The sequence below is a fragment of the Nilaparvata lugens genome, chromosome 7 (assembly GCF_014356525.2).
Source record: "Nilaparvata lugens isolate BPH chromosome 7, ASM1435652v1, whole genome shotgun sequence".
NCBI classification, from domain to species: domain Eukaryota; kingdom Metazoa; phylum Arthropoda; class Insecta; order Hemiptera; family Delphacidae; genus Nilaparvata; species Nilaparvata lugens.
Window position 1 is genome coordinate 46,537,940 of NC_052510.1, and position 20,654 is coordinate 46,558,593.

Genomic DNA, 20,654 nt, shown 5'->3' on the forward strand with positions numbered 1-20,654 from the left:
CTACACGTTTAGGTTAGACCTACTCGTACCGGTATAAATGATATTGAAAGGTTATTTTAGAATCATTTCCATTGAAATTACTTATTTTTAATAGGATTTCCATTTTTCTATCATTTTCAAAAGAAATTTGAATACAATACCTACCAAATAACTTAATTTCTGTTGTTTTGAAATCCAGATTGGTGTATCACAGCATTTTAAATTAGCCGCCATTTCAGGTTTGTATAAAAATAGAAATCTGATCTTAGTTACGGAAGCAAATTTTTGAATGTATTCAAAAATATATTTTCTTGATTAATTTGACATTAAATTTACTATTTTATCAAGGAAATGATCATTATTATTGGATCAAATTTAATGGGTTGAATTGAGTAACAGCTGTGTACAATCAGTGGCAAAATGGAGAAACTTGGCAACGTTTTTCTCCTATATTTCTTCATTGCAATTATAACGTGGACCTCACTATAGAGAGGGAAGCCATAGTCAAATTCAAAATTAAAATAACAATAAGTGCTTTCGTCGGTTTACTAGAGATTAATAATGGTGTAACAACCGAGACTAGTGTCTCTAATTGTTTAATAAACTAGTGCTTTGTACAATATCAAGTCGTATCATATCACCTTCACAACAACAAGAAACTAAATAAAAAGCTACGAATTTCCAAGAGTAATGTTAATTGTTCTCAAACAATTCTAAAACGTCATATAACCGTGCACATAGTTGACTCTATGTATGAACTCTATACTCCAAAAACCTTATCAAGCAACTTCAGCAATGGTTGCATCACACTACATATAGAAGCTCATGAGATAATCCTAACTCTATAAAAGCTTATGAGATAATCTAGCTCTAAAAGAGTAGAAACAACATTTACAGCACCAACTACAAGGGATACACAGGCAGGCCTACTACACTCAAGTGTGTAAGTGATCAGTTGATAAGTGGGCGCATAAAAATCGACATTTTCCTATTCAAATACAACCGCCCTCTATCGACTATGCATAACACAACTTTCACTGCAAAATCGAATCAATTTCACGTTCGATTCGTGCAGAGCTTATCTGATAACAGCACTTCCATATATGCCGCTACAATCGATTTTTCAGATCACGAAACAATTCCTGGCTGCAGTTCAACTGGATGTTCAACTGTTATTATATGCAGGAAAACTCAGTCAGTTCTCTGTTTATCATCAGTTCAAAAGAGGGGATTTTTTAACAATAGGAGAGTCTTAGAAAGTTTGCAATATGAGAATACTGCAAGTATACGAATAAACCATTGCCTCAATATTCAATAATGTCAATTTGTAATATGAAAATACTGCAAGTATACGAAAAAACCATTGCCTCAATATTCAATAATGTCAATTTGCAACATGAAAATACTGCAAGTATACGAATAAGAAGAAATTCAAGGATTTTGTTAGATGAGAGTCATACTAATGCAGAATCCATAGTCAAAATTACCACGTTTTAATTATCATACCTATTCAATGGAAGGAATGCCCATCCTAATGCATTCAAAGAATTAGGTTTAGAAACTACATGATTAGGTGCGTAGGAGTCAGTCTTATGTGCCACGAATATGGGCATTTCATTACACTTTTAAGCTGAATCAGCTTAGGGCCAACTGCGCCCTAACTTTGCCCTCCTAGGTCAAAAATAAAGGTAGTCATTCTATTCTATTTTCATTATATCAGTATCTCACTTTTCCTGTACAGATACAGATCTAATACGCTAAACATCAGCTGATGAAAAGTAAAATGACCGTGTTCGTGGCGCTCAAGTCTGTTTGCATCTTAACAGATATCTTAAACTCTTCATTGCTGATTACAATAGTAATCTGGTGAATCACAAAATTAATTTGGTCTACCAGTATAGCCGAGACTAAGGCGTTCGTTGCACTCTTCAGTCTGCTAACACTATCTGGTCACGGGTTCGAATCGCGCCGGTAGGCATAGACGTTCATTTATCCCATCCCATTACCCAAACACAAGCCAAAAGCTAATGTGAGTATCATCAATACCTACTATTACTTAAGTTAAAGGGGCTATTACTTAAGTTACTTGAGTAATAGTAGGTATTGGTATCATCCACAAAAATCTACTCTATGTCAATGGTGGAAAAAGTAATTACGGCTCAGTTTTGTCTAGTTTTCAATAGAAATTCGACTGAGTCACTGTCAAATAAAACCAAAACCAAATAAAACTGTAGAATTTTACAATATATGTGTGTTTTTATTTCATTTGGTTTTCAATACATTAAAGAAGACTCAATAACTAGGTGTACTCAGTATATTGTTTCATGAACTTCAAAAGACCTTCGAAGATGTCATTCATTCTTTCCATACTTTATTGACAGTTTCAAGCAAACTCCTATATTAGAATGACAAAAATTAATTTAAGAAATTTCTAAGAGTTTTCATGGGATGTTCAAACCGGAGAATATGTTATAGCTAAAGAGTGATAGTAAATAGAAAAACTGAGGATGAGTTACTTCATGATTGACAAGACCATGATCGATGGTAAGTTTTGGTGTACTTCTCGGGGTACATCTCATTTCCTGCCTCCTTACCAAGGAAATTATTAGATCTCTGACGAACCTTATTCTATGCCATGAATAAGCCTACAGTGAGGTCCACGTAATAATGTCAGTATTTGATTAACATTGGTGTTGCTATCCATGTCGATCATTCGACAAAGCAGATAACGCTAACCTTTTCTATAGTGAGGTCCACGTTATAATGGCAGTGGATAAAGATAGAAGAATAGCGATGTCGATTCTCTGCATTAATTATATTTCTACACTGTCATAAACATAATTGGCATCGTTGTGGACCTAGAAAAGGATAGTACCACCGACTATGTCGAATGATAGACAAGGATAGCAAAACCGAAGTTGATCAAATACTGTCATTATAACATGGACCTCACTATAGCTGGCCGCAACGCTACCAGATCGTTATTCAACGATTTAGAAATATAATCTGGCAAGGCAGAGAATCAGCATCGCTGTTCTCCTATCTTTTTCCACTGCCATTATAACGTGGAACTCACTATAGTTCTTGGAGTGGACCATTGGATGGATCTCGTTGTATGCCATAAAGAAGCTCAGTGCTTGGAATAGACCATTGGATAGATCTCGTTCTGTTCCATGAAGAAGCCTTGTTCTTGGAGTAGACCATTGGATAGACCTCGTTCTCTTCCATGAAGAAGCCTTGTTCTTGGAGTAGACCATTGGATAGATCTCGTTCTCTTCCATGAAGAAGCCTTGTTCTTGGAGTAGACCATTGGATAGATCTCGTTCTCTTCCATGAAGAAGCCTTGTTGTTGGAGTAGACCATTGGATAGATCACGTTTTCTTCCATGAAGAAGCCTTGTTCTTGGAGTAGACCATTGGATAGATCTCGTTCTCTTCCATGAAGAAGCCTTGTTCTTGGAGTAGACCATTGGATAGATCTCGTTCTCTTCCATGAAGAAGCCTTGTTGTTGGAGTAGACCATTGGATAGATCTCGTTCTCTTCCATGAAGAAGCCTTGTTCTTGGAGTAGACCATTGAATAGATCTCGTTCTATGCCATGAAAAAACTTAGTTTTTAGAGTAGTCCTCATACTTTTTGGAGCGAACAAGTGAACTCTACTCTTTCTCATGGATAAGGACTGAAGATTCAAAGTATAAAGATTGTTAGAAGGATGAGGTACACGATACATAACAAATAATAACTCAAGTAAGAAGGTTATGGTTGAACATGCACTTGGTCAACTATACGCAAAACTAGGTAACACGATCTTCGCTGTTTACGGACATCTTTAGCGGAGCCCAGAATCACCAGAAATGGAAGTCAGGACGACAAGAGTTATGAGGCGCCACAACTTATCTCTGCTTGGGTCGCACACAGAATAAAACAGTCCCGTTAGTGTCCGAAAAAATGTGGAGTTTTTTCGTGAGTGCAGTTCCCGCGATATAGTTTGTTGCTTTTGATAATAATTTTATAATGAAGGAAGGGGAGGATGTAATCTGAGATATATACTCACGATGTGTAGACTGTTATCAGCCGGTCACTATCTTCACTATCTTCATCTCTACACTTCTTCTTCTTCTTTCATTCAACTCGTTTTCTTCTCCTCCTTCTCTTGTTTTCATCCTCATCTCCATCACCCCCAATTTTTCGTTTTCTCCCCCTGTCTTTTTCTTCTTCTTCTTCTTTTCTCCTGTCTTCTCCTCTTCCCCTACGTCACTTGTCCTCTTCTACTTTTTCTCCTCTTCCCCTGCGTAACTTGTCTTTTTCTTCTCCTTATTTTTCTTCTTCTGTCTTCCTCTCCTTCTTCCCCTGTCTTCTTTGTTTTCTTCTTCTTCTTCTTCTTCTTCTTCTCCTATCTCCTTCACCTTCTTCTTTCTCTTCTTCACCTTCACCTTCTTCTCCTGTCTTATCCATATCCTCTTCGTCATGTGTCCTCTTCGTCATGTGTCCTCATCTTCTCCTGTCTTCTTCTTCTTCCCCCTCTCCTTTTCCTTCTTCCTCTTCTTCTCCCTCTCCTTCACCTTCTTCTTCTTCTTCTCCTTCTCCTTCTTCGCCCTCTCCTTCACCTCCTTCTTCTTCTTTTTCCTCTCCTTCTCCTTCTTTCTCTCCTTCTCCCTCTCCTTCACCTTCTTCTTCTTCTTCTTCACCTTCTTCCTCTTCACTTTTTCTCGGGTCGGATTCGCGATTAAGACACCCGAGGCGTCGCACGACCGAGACGCAGGGTCCATCACAGGGTCACAGGTCGTACAAGCAGTCGCCTCTTGTACCGATTCACTTCAAAGCGCCAGCATTGGTTCAATGTGAAGCACTAATGTTATTTCCTAAAGAAATACTGCCAGTGCACGAATCGGCGCATGTGGGCTCTATTCATGACACCGGGTCACTATCATGGAAAACTTTGGTCAGATTCATTTTAAACTGTCAGAATTCGTAAAATATAAAACATTAATGTCCTAAACACTAAATCCTGCTACAGTGTGACTGTATTTCAAACTGTCAGCATTTGTCCAATGTAGAGCATAACTGTTATTTATTAAAAAGCACTGACAATATAACGTGAATCTAACACTACAGTATGTCGGACATTATTCACGCTCAACAAACTGTCCAAATTTAATGAAGTTAAAATAGTAGGTTTTAGTAAAAAGGCACCAATTTCTCATTCTCATCATTATGCTTAGTATCTCTCATTTGTTGTACTTTCTAGTCTAAATAGAGTCATTATAATTTTGCAGACTCCATTTTGAAACCTGAACCAACAATTTTGCCCTGAGAATTAGCTTTGAATATTGTTGTTGAAAATGAGATGTATTTGTTCAAGTATCACAAACTTCACAGCTAACAGTAATATTTTTTGGTAATAGTACTTCAAACACATTCATAATAGGCTCATACAATAAGTCAGTCATAGTTACAATTGTTTTAAAACTTTCTATAATTCACTATGATTTGAAATCTTCTACATTGTAATTTAATAATTGGACCTTTGATTATCATCTTCTTGCATGATAGGTAAATGCTTCCTACAAAAGGATGCAAGAATGCATTCTTTCTTGAAAGCAATGAAGTTCGGTATTCCATTCATGACTGCGTAACTCAAACAAACAAACTGGTTGGGAAAAAGAACAAGGAAAACCAGAATAAATCAAGCAATGGCTTGACGGCAATATGAAATTTAAAGAATCTAGATATCTAGATGACAAACCATCATGAGTTTTGAAAACGATTATGGTATAACAAAGCTGAGATATGGTTATGTTATAAGCACAGTTACAAAACTATATTGGAGATACAGGGATCAACAAACCCGTGAAATTTGAACTTATTTTAAATAATTTCTGAAACCATTTTAAATTACTATTGTTGAGCGAACTGGGTAACCTAACCAACAGGGCTTACCTGAAACCTAACCACGCAACGAGGTACATAATTTGCTTTTATCGTCAATTAAAAAGCCATACACTAACTACTGTATTTCAAACTATCTGTATGCATTGTTCTTCCATGTCAAAGTCCAGTTGTAGCCTGAGAGTTTGTAGTATATTCTTACTGTGATTGTAGTTACTAGGAACAATGGACATTTTATTAGAATATAAATTGTGTGAGTTACCTAAATGAAAATTTATTATGGCATTAAACCAACTAACTGTACATGCTGACCTATATTGCTACAATTAACCAAGTATTGTACTCATGCTCATATGAATAACAGTGCTTCAACAGTATTATTTCAAGGTTCTCTGTGTACAATTTACTCTACGGTCATTGTCGAAAGCCTAGGTTGAATAATACTAATTGAATAATACTTGAATAAATACTACCAAAACAATGTTTGAAATTTTCAATAATGTCTGCGATTCTATAAATAACAGTGAGAATAGGCCTACATCAAATAGACTGCTAGAGCCAAGATAAAAATACTGTAACTCAATATGCAAAGTTTACTTCTCAGGCCTAATAGCACTCATTATTATTGCAAACCATGAATTGCCAGGTTTCAGTGAGCAATGAATAAATCCATATTCGCATTATAACTTATTTGTGTTCTCACACATACTGACTTACAAAAATTAACCACTCAAACACAACAAAATAAAGCTTCGGATCAATCATCAATTATATTGGTCTAACATTGAATAGAGATTACCAGTCATCAGAATCAAGAATACTGAAGGTCAAGATTGATAAAAGTTCAAAATTCAATTCAACAATCACCAACAATACACATAAATGTCAGTTGATCTGAAACTTAAAATGTTGCTACGTGAAAAAACACGAAGAGGCTCAGAGATTTAACGCTTGAGTAGATCAAAACTGAATAGTCCAAATCCAACTAACATCTTCACCTTTTCAACTGCTGCCACCCAAAAAACTGAATACTACCCAAAAACTGAGCATCAAACTGAATACTCCAAATCCAACTAATATCTTCACCTTTTCAACTGCTGCCACCCAAAAATACTAAAGAAACAAACACAAATGGGTCGAATAAAAAAAGACACATTCCCCAAGAAGCATCCAGTGATTTACCTAATTGTTTGCTCCAGTTGGTCAAAGTAAATGTCAACACAAGCTGACCACCTGACCAGGGCAAGCATGAAGAGACTCAGGGATTTAACGCTTGAGTAGATCAAAACTGAATAGTCCAAATCCAACTAACATCTTCACCTTTTCAACTGCTGCCACCCAAAAAACTGAATACTACCCAAAAACTGAGCATCAAACTGAATACTCCAAATCCAACTAATATCTTCACCTTTTCAACTGCTGCCACCCAAAAATACTAAAGAAACAAACACAAATGGGTCGAATAAAAAAAGACACATTCCCCAAGAAGCATCCAGTGATTTGCCTAATTGTCTGCTCCAGTTGGTCAAAGTAAATGTCAACACAAGCTGACCACCTGACCAGGGCGAACGACTTGGGAGCCGACAAGCGGCCAGCAATTGAAGAAGCTACATCCTTCTGGAGATTTCAAAGCAGTGATAACGCCATCGTAACCTACTGAGTCGAGTGTACATATATCTGCACACTGCCCAGACGCAGCCCATGGCTGAAAGGAACATGGGCCACCAATTAAACACGAGAACTGCGATGATCCAGACAGATGTGGAACAGGAAAGGCGAGGGAGTACAGTAGTACCAACTCCTATAATTGACGAGAATTTATGAACGTCCAGCATATGATGATTGGTCTCCTCTCTTATCAAACAGATGTTTGCGAAATTAGTATTATTGCGGTCAGCAATCTAGTATCGTAGTCACCATCCTAGGAGCATTACTGCGCATGTCTCGAAATATCTAGATCTCATTCTAGCTTTGATATCGAAAGTCAATTGAACGACGTGATAAATCACTGGTCGAGCTCGTGTCCTTTCAAATACTTTCATGATTGGGATAATCAGAGGTATTAAAGCACTGGAGTGATTGGAGAACGATTATCTATGGAGATATTATTCAGCTTCAAGGAGCTGGAGAGGTGATAAATAGGCTATATGTAGATTTACGATGGTATAGACCTACAAATGATAAATAATCTCAGGGATTTTGAAAGTAATCCTACATGTCTCCAAATCAACAGAATCCTAGAGTATAGGAACAGAGCCATAGAGTATGAGACCAAGAAAGTATATTATATTCAGTATTTAGATTACTAGATTCTCATTTTTGCATGATTTCCCAAAATACAATAAGCATACAATTTAAGTATGATTGGGTATATATTTTTTGAAATTTTATTCAAATAGTTTGATAAAAATATCCTACCAAATAAGGTTGGAAAAGGAGAAAAGGTGCTATTGCAAACCTTACTCAATCCAAATGCTTGAATGATTGTATGAAAACAATTTTTGACTAATGATTTTTTTAAATATTGTGACTCACCCATTCGATAGCATATTACGATCACTATGAAACGATGAATTGTGATTGGCACTCACCTGAAACAAAGGAAAAATAAATAAATTTCAGAAACATGGCTACAGAAGTGATTCAAAGTGGAAGACAATTGATTACAATAACATAATATTATAATACACATTGAACGTTATCTTCACACAGTTTATACTATTCTACATCTTATCACATAATCCAAAATTTTCAATCAATTAGAAATGCTGTACTACAATCGAGATATCTTCCATTAATACTTTATGGCATTACACTATTACAGCCTTTCTTCAAGGAATCATTCATTGATACTTGATAGCATTATACAATAAATTATAGATACTCGTATCTATAGTTGTATCTATAGTATACACTATACACCATTTAGTTGGATTAGCCTGGCTGTTGGCCATGCTAATGGTATCTATTCACTCATATAAGGTAAGTGAATTTACCACTCAAATGGCAATTAATCAAGTCAAATTAGACTTGGAGAATTTGGAAAAGACAGGTGAATTACCGCTAAGTTGAGTACCTGCTTAAAAGCTTCAAAATCCCTTTTCGATTTCAAACAATAGAGCCAAACTTATATGAAAAGAGATTCGAGAAGAATATCAAGAGAAAAGCAAAGTAGCATTCAAAGTTATAAAATTCTCCATGTCGTCAGTAGATAGCGTGACATTCAAACCCTCAAGTCTTAGAAAAAAATTATGAGACATGAGCAGAAAAAATAAAACTTCTCATAGACAATTTCCAACAGACTATCTCATAAACTACTCTAGGACATGGTGCAAGAAAGTATGTTCAGCGAAATAATTTAGAGGATACGTTTTGGAAGGGGTGGTTGAAAATGCTATTAGGGGCTAAAAGTTTGAAGGTTCTTTCTCTTGATGAGCTCGAATCACGAATTTGACTGGAAAGATATTTTTTAATGATGTTCAGCATGGAATCTTCAAGTAGAGACAATGACCTGTTTTTATCGATTACAATATCTGACAAAGACCTTCTCCAGAAAATGCATTTAAAAATTTGTCAGTGGTTGTGCTAGGATTGAGCATAGAGAAATTAAAAAACATGATATTCATAAGCGATGCTTATAAGTAAGCCATTGGATTAGGTGTAAATTGATAAGTTTTGGAGATGATAAGCAAAAACAATTAAAAACAGCATACAGACTTCTGTGCCACAAACACGCGCATTTTGCTTTACTTCAGCTGATGTTCCGCTTATTATATCTGTATTTGTACAGAAACCTTCAAGATACAGATATAATAAGCATAGCATCAGCTGATGAATAATGAAATGCGTGTGTTCGTGGTTCATTAGTCTGTACGCACCTTTAACAATCGATCATTTAGAACCTGTTGAGACTTGAAAAATCTAGTTATGAGCTCAGATGCCCATCATTAGGAAACAGTGAACATTTTACATTGAATAATTAATCATAACAAAAAGAAGTGATTAATTTTTTCTATCTTTATATGGGTATAAATATGTTATTCAATCTGATAAGTAACGATTGAATTTACCTCCGCTTGCTCAAAACTTAGTAGGGGAAGATTATTTTGAATCTTATTTACATGAAAGTACTGGAACAAAACTGAGACAAAATATATAGACCAAAGCTGAGATAAAGGAAGACTGGACGACTAGACCAATAAAAACTGTGAAATCTGTGTTCCGTAACTATGCTTCTAAGCAAATTCGTGTATGTTTTAAAGCAAAATTAAGTATCTTTCAAGTACCTACGTCATGCTTCAAGTTGTTGCCGTAATCAGCTTGTAAAACTTGAGTGCTCGTTTCTTAGGAATAGCCTTGTCTAGGGAAGGCAGATGTGATTTTTGTTATTTCTAAACGTTTTTAATAGGAACAGTGAAGTGGTGACAAAAATACGACTCAAGCAGAAGATTCCCTGGAGAGACAAATGTGTCCGACATTCTCTGTCTGGGAGAGATGAATGTGAACTAGACTACATAAATATACTCAAGTATGAGAACGGGTGTAAACATTGTTGGAAACGACCTGGGAATACGAATGAGTGTCAAAGGTTTCCGAGAGAAGGTGGAAGAATTGAACATTTATTTTGGAACCGTCAAGTGAGAGATGGGATCACAGTACCATCACTATCTCATAAAAAAGGTGAGAAATCAAACATAATTAAACTCACATTTGATATCCTGTTGATCAAATGAATTATAACGTATTTGGGACTAGAACATGAGTAAACATTTTTGGAACAAAGAGCGATAGGAATCGTTTCACTTGATAAATAATCTGAGCCTATTTCTACAAGGAAGACAAAGACCACCATCACATCACAACAGAAGACTGTTGGTTGCCAACAATATTCCTTTTTGACACAGTTGTGTCTATTTCTGTGTTCTATCCCTACTTTTGATTTCTCAATTGTACAAACCGCTTAATCATTCTGAGTTCCTGAAAATCAAGTTTTGATTCACTATAGTGTCATAGTATATATTACCATAGAATAAGCAATCTATAAACTGTACCCCTTGAGATCAATGCTGCAAACTAAGGAGTGCATAGGCTATGGATTGTTTATTCTATCTTCTATGATATAATTTATCATAATACTCTTAAAAATTATCTACCTTTTTAGATAATTGATGAATTCATCTTAAGAAATAATCAAGGTTGAATAAATGAGATAGATATTAATTTTCATTACTTCCAAACAGGTTTTTTTTATTTTACCATTAATTTTGAATGACCGGACAAATATAATACCAGGATAAATACAGGATGAAGGAGACTAAACATTTTCCATAAACTCAAGCAAATTCAACCAAATTTTGGAATTCAAGTACAGTATGAAAGTTAAATTTCCATTTACAATTCGAAGTGGGGTAAGCAGAACACTTGTTTTACAATTCGGCTTCTAATTCAACCAAGTCCATCGAATTTTATGAGTTTCAAACTTCGATAATCGTCGCTTATCTACGATTCCACATTACACTGAAGCTTCAGTTGTAGGCCTACCGGGTTACTAACATAGATTTAATAATCAAAACTTGTAAACTTGTTATTTTGTAACTTCAGAAATGAAATTGATTTTAATGTTGAAAATATAAGATTCAATCGGACTTGGCTTAAATTTTATTTCAACCAGGATTGCCAAAATATTCACTGGCCCTCATGACCAGCATTGCTTCCTACTTGTTAGGCAGTCTTATTTGAGATTACTCAAATAGGGTTGGTTACAATTGGTAGCAGAGCGTGGTTTAATTTATATGGAAATCTTGGTTGAAATTGAAGTATAATTTATTTAGTATGGTTACTGAGAGAGAGCTTAGTACTGAGCAATTATTTTCATGATTTGTATTTTGTACCGTATTGAATTGTTTCACTTGCTATAACCATCGATTTTGTAATCATGGAAAAACTAAATCAGACTATTTCTGATGAAATTGATCTGAGTAAATTTTTAACTCAGAGAATTATTCCTGATTATCTTGTGAAACCTAACCTTGTTTTTGAACTCATGACCTTGGGAGAAGACTTGTCAAGTCTTGAGTCATGCAATGTGAGTAATCTTAGATCTAGCTATCGTTCATTAGCAGGTAATAGTACCAATCAAATTATTCATAATTTGTCAAGTTATAATGAGTCAGTCAATTGTCTTAGAGAAAAACTTCCAAAAGTAATGGAACTTATTGACACTGTACAAAATGGTGTGCAAACTGGATATTACAGAACTGTAATCAGAGCTAATGTAGTAAAAATTGAGTCAATATTTATGCATTATTTAAATAGGATGAAACAAATTATTGTATTTTTACAAACTGAGAGTGAAGAAACTCTTGTCTTAACTGAAAATTTGGATGAGCTTTCGAATTTTGCAAAACATTTTATTGATTGTTATAATAGAATTATTGAACTACAAAGCTTGATTGCTCCATCTAGACCACCATCACCGAATCCAGCTGCTTTACTGGAACCTTTTCCTAGTCAATCTAAAGTTGTAATTAATAAAAATTTAGGAACTAGTTCAAAGGATACTTGTGCTGTTACATTGTGTGAACCTGGTACAAGTGGTGAGTCTACAACTGAATTTGAAAATATTGGTCCATCAAAACTCAATCATGGTTATCAAGTTAATAATTTGATCCCTAGACCAACTTTGGAAATTGATTCAAGTTTCTACAATAAATTGAGAAATCCTGTAGAAAGCTTCTTGAAAAATCTTCAGCCTTGTGATGGATTAAATATTGATAGCTTATTGAAATTCTTGGAAGCTGCTATAAAAATTCATGATTTATCAGTTATGTCTGACACAAGCCTATTGCAAATTCTTGTTCCTTATACAACTGGACCTCTAGGTGATAAAATATTGTACTCTTTGAATTCTAATGCTAGCTTCAAACAATTTCACCTTGACTTGTTGAAATATTTTATCCCTCAGCGTCTTCTCTCAACAATTAAGAGAGATAAATTTGATAGATTGCAAGGACCTTGTGAAGCCCTATCATCATACGTGACAAGTATCAAAGAAGCAGCGAAATTATTATTATTGGATGAGAGTGAAGCTGAAATTGTAAGTACAATCATATCTGGTCTTAATCCTCAAGAGAGAAGTAGGTTAGTATTCATGAAAAAACCTGAATCATTCAATGACCTAAATATGCTTGCAGTTCATTCTCAAAATATTGCCTTCATTGATAATGAAAGAATGCATTTGTACAATAATACTTCTGTTCAAAATCATGCTTTTGGCAATTCTAATAATAAAAATCCCAATAAAAATAATTTCAACCGTAGGAATGATAGTGTATGCTACACATGCAATCAGAAAGGTCACATCTCTCGTAATTGTTATTCAAAAAACGAGCGGCGCGGTTTTCCAAAAGACAACACCTGATTTCTAATGCAAGTCTAAAAATAAAAAAGAATTATACTCACAAAAACCAATTAGGAAAGATTAAAAAAGGACTTTGTGGCGTTATCAATTCTAATAATAATCTGCCTTTTATTCCTGTTAGCTTTGGAAATAGCAAAATAACTCAGTCTGCTTTGATTGATACTGGTTCCTCTTACTCCTTTCTTTCATACAACTTATTTCATGAGTTGACTAAAAGTAATGAGGTGGATTTCAATGTATTCAATAAAAACCTGATTTGTTCTGCTGCTAATTCTTCTGATATGACTATAAAAAAGGCTTGTATTATGAAAATCAGATTGCAACATATGACTTGGAAGTTTGAATTCCTTTTGAGTAGTGATTTGCCAGTCAAGATAATACTTGGTGCTAATTTTATAAAAATGTCAGATATGATTATTGATTTACCTAATAATCGATACTTCTTTTGCTTCAACCCTAGTACTACATTTCCTTTAATTCGTGATGCAAACAACAATGCTAATAAAAGAAATTTCTCAGTTAGTAATGTTATTCAAAAAATTATTCCTGGAGATGTTTCTCATCTTTCTGATTTTGAATTGAAAAGGGTGAACAAAATCATTGCTGACTTTCCTGATGTATTGACCAGTAGAGTAGGGAGTACTGATTTAGTACAGTATGATATCAAACTGACTTCAAATAAAATTGTTAGATGTCAACCTTTCCCTCTTACTCCTTTCAAAACTCAGGTTATGAGAAGTAAAATTCAGAAATTATTGGATGATGGAGTTATTGAAAACTCTGACTCTCAGTATAGCAGCCCTTGTTTTCTTGTACCAAAAACTGAAAATCCCACTGAAGAGAAAGATTTCAGACTGGTAGTAGATTATAGGCGTCTAAATCAAAATATTGAATTAATTTCTGCACCAATTGGAAATCTAAATACATCCTTTCATCATTTTTCGAAAGCCAAGTACTTCTCTACTCTTGATTTGAATAATGCTTATGGACAGATTGCTCTTACCGAACGTTCTAAAAAGTTAACTGCTTTCATTACTCCTTTTGCACTTTACCAATATAAAAGAATTCCAAATGGAATTTCTTCTGGAGCTCAAGTACTTTCCAGCCTAATGGAGAAAATATTTGGTGACCTTAGATTTAAAAACGTTTATTTCTATCTTGATGATTTAATTGTATACACTGAAACTCTTGAATCCCACTTAGAAGTACTGAGAGAGGTATTCAACCGTCTTCGTAGTGCAGGTCTAACTGTTAATCCTACCAAAGTCTCATTTTGTGTTCCAAAAATATCTTTTCTTGGACACATTGTCTCTCACAACTCTATTAGCATCGACCCTGATAGAACTAAGGCCATTGTAAACAGTCCTGTACCGAAAAGGGTGAAAGACATTCAGAGATTCATTGGTTTGTTAAATTTTTACCATAAATTCATTCCCGACCTGGCAACCATTGCAGCCCCATTAAATGCACTTCGAAAGAAAGATGTAAAATTCATTTGGAGTACTGAATGCCAGCAAGCATTTGACAAATTGAAAATGATAATTACCCAGCCTCCTGTTTTAAAAATTGCCGATTTTAATCGTAGATTTGTTCTGGAAACAGATGCATCTAGTGTAGGTATTGGCTGTGTCTTGAGTCAGGATTATGACGGTACTCTTGCCCCAATAGCATTTGCATCCAGAACATTATCCACTTTAGAAAGGAAATATTCGGCGTATGAAAAAGAGGCACTTGCTGTGTTATTTGGTATTGAAAAGTTCAGATATTTCTTAGAGCATACGAAATTTACTTTACATACTGACAATAGTGCTCTGCAATGGGTACTTAAGAATCCCAAGCCATTAGGAAGGATAGGCCGGTGGATTCTTAGAATAAGTTCTTTCCAGTTCGATGTCAAACATATCAAGGGTACTGATAATGTGATTGCTGATTATCTAAGTAGGATGTTTGATGAAAATCCTGATAAGGAATCTACTGATAATGTTTCTCCTAATGAATTTGAAAGTCTTGATTCTCCTGCTTTGTGTAACGTTGCTCTATCTGACTTTCCACTATGTTTTACTGAGATTTCTGATTATCAAAAAAAGGATCCGTTCATAATAGAGATAATGAATAAGAAGGAATCTGGAGAAGATATTTTTCCATATTCTATTTCTAAAGGGGTACTTCTTTATAATAGCAGAAATAATCAGGAACCCAAGATTGTTCTTCCTAGTATTTTGAAGCCCATGATTTTCAAATATTATCATGAAACTACTTATGGCGGTCACTCTGGTTTTCTGAAAACACTAAACAAAATAAAACAAAAATTTATTTGGAAGGGTATTTCTAAAGATCTAGTTGCTTTCATCAAGTCCTGCAAGTTATGTTCATTGAGTAAGCCAGCACAAAAAACTAATTATGGTTATCTTTGTTCATCTATTGCTTCACAACCAATGGAAAAAATGTTCTTGGACTTTGTAGGGCCATTACCAAGGACAACAAGTGGTAACACCATGATATTCTCCTGTATGGATGCTTTCACTAAGTATTCATGGCTACTTCCATTACGAAAAGCAACCTCTGAGTCTTTATGTAAGGAGCTTCAGAAAATATTTGTAAACTTTGGTGTCCCTAAATATGTAGTTTCTGATAACGGTCCTCAATTTAAATCAAATTTCTTTAAAAACTTTTGTTTCCAAAAGGGAATTTTGCATATAACTCAAACAGAATATAATCCTAAACCTAACCAAGTAGAAAGAATACATCGTAATTTAAAATCTTGTCTTATTAGCTTTAATCATGACAAACAGAATAAATGGGATTTAACTCTACAGTGGCTTCCCTTAGCATTCAATAGTGCTTTCCATGAGAGTAGCAAGTTTTCTCCTCATGAACTGATGTTTCGTCATAAGGTTAATAATCCTATAAACAATATTTGGAAAATTGATGATATACTACCAACGAAGTTTGTTAAAGATACTAACAAAATATGGAAAGATGCTTATCATAACTTATTGAAGTCTCATAATTCCAGTAAAAAGAGGTATGATATGTATAGAAATCCAATTCCATATAAGATAGGTGATATTGTTTTCCTAAAATCAAATCCTGTTAGTAAAGCATGTAATCAGATTACTGCCAAATTACTTCCCAGGTATTCTGGACCTTATTTGATAAAAGAATGGATTAGTCCAGTCAGTGTGAAATTATTTTCAACCGATGGACAACATTTGTGCGACGAGCACATGTGAGTCAACTTAAAATGGGAAATAATCCTTAAGTAGACTTTTCTCATAATGAGATTTTATTGTAATACACATATGTGGTGGACGCACCCATATGTTTGTGGTAGTTACTCTTGTAACTATTCTATTTGTGTAAAATTTTGTTGTGTTCTTTGGAAACTTGTGATTCTGCACAATTATTGTGTCACTTGATTTCTTGTAACATGGTATGATGAAGAATGTACTGTATATTTAAGAATTGTAATTATTATTGCTTCGTAACTAAGTAAGTTACAGTGTATCAATTTAGTTGTATATGTTATTTTGATAATGTGTTATTTGCTCACTAAACTCATTGCTCAGTTTTCTCTCGGTAACTCATGCTAACTCTTGCTTTTCTCTTTGGTAATTTGGATTTTTGAAGTTTTGTCCAATGCTTGTAGATTTTATTTTCTTCTTTGAGCCTTGTCGACCTGATCAATTGACAATGATCTCTCTTCTTTCTCTTTCTCTTCCCTCTACTTTCCATTTTCTTTGGGCGGCCGACCAATACTCTCCTTTTCTATTTATTTAACTTCTATCTTGAATAAATTTCTGGTACAATTGGTTCCTAAATTAAATACCCCCAGTTGTGGAGGTTTGTACCAAAAATTTATTAATTACTTAATTTTATTTTATTTATTTTATTTTCTCCTTATTTGGACATAACTTTGAATATCCATTTATTAAAATTTCTAGTTAATAATTTTGATTTGTTGGATTGGTACAACTGGACGAAGCCTTGTCGGTTGGCCAGCCAGCGATTTCCTCTTCTTCTTGTTCTAAAAGGCCTAGCTGTGGCATCTCAAAATGTAGCATGTATTTGAATTATGAAATATCTAAATTTTACTACAAAATTTTCTTTTAAATTATGCTAAAGTAGCATAAATGTAAATCTACAATGCCTGATTGAATTTTATATTTGAATAACCCCAGTTGGGTAAGTTATACTTGTAACTGTCTCTATGTTGTAGGTTATTCTGCTATTCTATCGAAAATCTCATATTTGCCTAGTTTTTTCATTAATTAATTCTTTATCATCTATAAATTCAATATAAATTTGATTACATCCTATTTTGAAATTTATCAAATAACGTAAAGAAGCTGTTAGAATTGAATCAACTTTATCCCTCCATGTGTAACTGATTTAAGCCTTCTGATATTTTATAATTTCCTTTTGTTATTTTATTCATCTGAACTATTTTGCTTACTAATTTTGCCGTATTCCTCTGAGATTTATTATTATTAAATTATTTGAGATTTGTCATAATAATATTTTATTACCGCTGTTCTTACGGTATCATGTTTCTACAGAATGTATCTTGATAATTAACCTGTCCAACATTGCATGTTAACCACTCTGGTTAACATCAACATGATGCTTGTATCTATTAGATTTTATTCTATTTCTTTTGTTCCAAACAGGTTTTTTTTATTTTACCATTAATTTTGAATGACCGGACAAATATAATACCAGGATAAATACAGGATGAAGGAGACTAAACATTTTCCATAAACTCAAGCAAATTCAACCAAATTTTGGAATTCAAGTACAGTATGAAAGTTAAATTTCCATTTACAATTCGAAGTGGGGTAAGCAGAACACTTGTTTTACAATTCGGCTTCTAATTCAACCAAGTCCATCGAATTTTATGAGTTTCAAACTTCGATAATCGTCGCTTATCTACGATTCCACATTACACTGAAGCTTCAGTTGTAGGCCTACCGGGTTACTAACATAGATTTAATAATCAAAACTTGTAAACTTGTTATTTTGTAACTTCGGAAATGAAATTAATTTTAATGTTGAAAATATAAGATTCAATCAGGCATTGTAGATTTACATTTATGCTACTTTAGCATAATTTAAAAGAAAATTTTGTAGTAAAATTTAGATATTTCATAATTCAAATTACATGCTACATTTTGATATGCCACAGCTAGGCCTTTTAGAACAAGAAGAAGAGGAAATCGCTGGCTGGCCAACCGACAAGGCTTCGTCCAGTTGTACCAATCCAACAAATCAAAATTATTAACTAGAAATTTTAATAAATGGATATTCAAAGTTATGTCCAAATAAGGAGAAAATAAAATAAATAAAATAAAATTAAGTAATTAATAAATTTTTGGTACAATTGAAACGCCTAATGGTGAAGTTCTCAATTCTGCCAGTAGGTGGCACCAACTACTGGATCGTATCTGTACACTTCATAACATTTCTGAGACTGACTCATGATTTCACGTGGGGCACTTCCTTCTCTCGTTTGGGTGAACAAGTCAGAATCAAAATTCAAGACAAAGAGCTGAAATCACCTTACAGGACATAAGTCCCAAACAACAAATGAGAAGTGATGATAAGTCGCTACAATTTTTTAATGAACTTCAAAGTTATCCTGTTTTATCCTGATAAAGGATGGGGTGAGTAAATTTCGTCGGCCGACGAACTCGGTCTGTCTAATAGTTTAAAAAATATTTGTTTAGAATTTTAAGTTTATTGATGACACCGAACAAAAGTATTCGTCGAACATACACACACACTAACGGACGAATCAGGGTCTAAGGACGAATCAGTAAGAGCTCGCTAAGCGCATACAATAAATGGATAAAAATCCAATCTCAGAGACCAATTCAGACTGTCCTGACAGAGCTGAGCATTCATTAACCAATCGCCACTTCTGTTGCATTGAAAACATTGTGGGATAACAATCAGATGATTTTGTTTTGGAATTCCTGATATATCTGAACAGATTCTATTTCCTTGGTTGTTAGTATTTCTTATAACTTGAAAAGTATAATTTGAAATTTTTATCTCGTATTGGTAGCTCACTAAATTTGATTCATCGAGCTTAATCTGTTAAAAAGGTTCGAATAATATGTGTTCAAAATTTGAAGCCGATTGATTACAGCGTTCGAAAGTTATTGTAGAACATACAAACAATACAATAAACAACGACTTTGGACTTGAGTCAAAAGCGGGAACTCGATAGGGCTCGTTCAATTATGAAATTCACAACCATTTCCTCAGCAAATCCAACAATGAATAAAACGAATGATCCAATGCCTTACTTAATTTTTCATCCGCGACGTCTTGCAACGTTTAATCGGATTCAAACGAATGCAGAACAAGTATTAGAGGAAGCTGAACAATGGCGACTGTCGGTGGACATGGACCAGGGGAGAGTGATACGACAATACATTGCCAACAGATGGCACCACGTTTACGTAATAGCACATATCCAAGACTTTATTTATTTAGTCTATGGTAATAGGTATTCGTGATGTGACCTGAGTTTGAACCCTGGACTTCTTCATTGGGTGTGAGACCACCCTCATCGAGTCGACAGATTTGCATCTCATGCAAAGTTCCAGTACAGTATAATTTCAAATTGAATTTATTTGAAGCTGTTCTGAACAGATCAGTAGTGTAATATCAATGAACAAGTATGAGAGATCAATGAAAACATTTTTCAATCTGATATTAAATCAATTGAAGCGGTTCCGGATAGATCAAAAGTGTAATATCAATTTTCAAGTATGAGATATCAATGACAACTTTTTCGAATTGCGGGTGGTGATTGAGCGATGTGTTTTCCTGTTCGAAAGTTCCAGTTCGATTCATCTAGTAACATATTAAACATTAATGAGACCGTGTTTTACTCTAATGTAGGAGTTATACTCCTAGTAAGGTCCACGTTATAATAGCAACATTTATACGTTGCTATCCTTGTCTATCATTTGACAAAGCAGATAGGGCTATCCTTTTCTAGCTCCGCACATTTCAAGTGATAAATAAAAAAATACGAAATCTCCAATGAAAATTTATTATTCAATCATTGAAAAATATAGTTTCTTGACAAATATAAGGCATTTATATTTATTAAATATGAATATTTTCCTTTTATTGTCACTGCCTTATTCTCAACTGTTTGTATTGTGAATAAAAAATTTTGATTTGATTTTGAATTGCATATTTAAAACAAGAATGAACAGTTAATATTATTGAATGAAATTCAATATTACATTTTAATATTACTACAATTTAATATTACATGAACTATCTTCTATAGAAGGCAGTGGCAGGGCAGAGATTCGGCAATTCTCCTATCTTTCTCCACTGCCATT

The 20,654-nt window shown here is 34.2% G+C and overlaps 1 protein-coding gene and 1 long non-coding RNA gene across 7 annotated transcripts in view; one reads left to right on the top strand and one right to left on the bottom strand.

Moving 5' to 3' along the window:
* LOC111043821 overlaps positions 1 to 20,654 on the bottom strand; it is a 519,687-nt gene that overhangs the window by 330,816 nt on the left and 168,217 nt on the right. The window lies entirely within an intron of this gene.
* LOC120352438 lies at positions 11,113 to 18,262 on the top strand. The gene is made up of 2 exons (XR_005571841.1): positions 11,113 to 11,275; positions 17,958 to 18,262. It is a non-coding gene; the product is annotated as an uncharacterized LOC120352438 (long non-coding RNA).